Genomic DNA, 1,875 nt, shown 5'->3' with positions numbered 1-1,875 from the left:
TGTATCTCTGTCTCCTTGGGGAGTAGGCCTTCTTGCATTTAACCGTGGCTAGCATTTGTTTTATGCCTGTATTTAAGAACTTGCTTTTGTTTGCAATCGGTATTGTCAAAAGTTCTGCCGGGTCAGAATAGTCACTGGGTAATGTGACGCTAGATTTCAAAGGAAAATACTATTATATGCCTCTAATCATACAGATGTCATTAGGAATAACATGACACTAGATTTGGAAAGAAAATACTATTATATGCTTCTAACCATACAACTGGCATTAGGAAATGCTACAATTCTCTTTTCTGTGAAAAAATTATTTTTGTTTGTATTTTATGTATTCTGTCGTTTTCTTGTTTTCCCTTTAACGATTTGATATATATTTTGCTAAATAAAGTGTGTCAAGAATGGTACATCACAGAGCCAAACGGCGGTCACACAAGTTCCCCTCCATGCATAAGCAAGGAGAGCAAATATGCCAGTGTTTCTGATCTAAATACGTCTTCCCAAATAATCTTCAACTTGGCTGTGATATGAAACTGTTTTCATTAATGTAGGTACATAACTGTAAGTAGTCTTATATGTTCATTTAACAAAGTGGACATGATACCATAAATGATATACGCTCAAGTATATGAATCTTTAGCGCCTTTTCTACTAAAGGTGTAAACAGCGTAAGTAAAACGTACTACGAGCTTTGAATTCAGAAATATAGAAATATATACGGCAGTAGATAGTGAATATCTCCTTAATTCCTTAGGAACCTTCTGGACTTATATTTGGTATAATTGTGTTTTAGTTGGTAAGTTCCAGAACTAGTATCAAATATGCATGTCAGGGGACGCCTGGACGAGCTTGCTAATGGATGCCAGGACGATCTCAGTTTACTGACCATGTTCTATTGACCAGAGTGTAATGCTATAGCTTTGTAGGCTTGCTGTCAAATGACTGGTTAGATTGGGCCCCTTGTTCCACATCAATTTGGTTTCTGTCTAGGGTGGAATCTGATACCCTCTGATACCCTCGAGTCATCTTGCTCACTGGTTAGATTGGGCCCCTTGTTCCACATCAATTTGGTTTCTGTCTAGGGTGGAATCTGATACCCTCTGATACCCTCGAGTCATACATGCCATTGTAAAAGGGAGTCTGATACCCTCTGATACCCTCGAGTCATACATGCCATTGTAAAAGGGAGTGTAAAAGGGAGTCTGATACCCTCTGATACCCTCGAGTCCTACATGCCATTGTAAAAGGGAGTTGGGAGTTGCTTGTGGTGTATTTTTTTGGAGATTTCGTCACGGAATTTGGCGGAAAAATTGAGGTTAATTCTTGATTTGTATTATTTAAAATGGTTTTTTAACTGCATATTTGGATTCAGCACCCTGAAAAACCCTGGGACGCTTTGTGCAGAAATTAGCTATCAAACTTGCGATTTCAATAAATTGCTGCGGGATTTTGACCGGAAAAGCTCACCGGAAAAGCTTCCAAAAAGTCTTTTTAAAAACAACTCCTTGTAAAAGACACAGACGAAAGGCGTGCCATTGTAAATAGACAGATGAAAGGCGTTGTCTACCGAGGCCACAATTTTGCCGAATGAGGAGAATCAAGAACTTTTGAATTTGGGGAAAATCAAGAACTTTTGAAACATTCAAACCTCAAAATCAAAATCAAAATCCAAGCTTGACCGTAACATGGATTTCCAAAATATTAAAATTTTTTGAGACATCTAAACTTCAAAATCCAAGCTATCTAAACCTCAAAATCCAAGCTATCCAGGCTTGACAGCTGTAACATCGATTTCCAAAATATTCAAGCTACATCCAAACCTCAAAATCCAAGTTTGATAGCTATAACATGGATTTCCAAAATATTTAGCTATCCAAACCT

This window comes from Pinus tabuliformis, chromosome 4_1, assembly GCF_031772625.1.
Source record: "Pinus tabuliformis cultivar Carrire ecotype Pingquan chromosome 4_1, CPIR1, whole genome shotgun sequence".
NCBI lineage: Eukaryota > Viridiplantae > Streptophyta > Pinopsida > Pinales > Pinaceae > Pinus > Pinus tabuliformis.
This window is presented reverse-complemented; position numbering follows the sequence as displayed.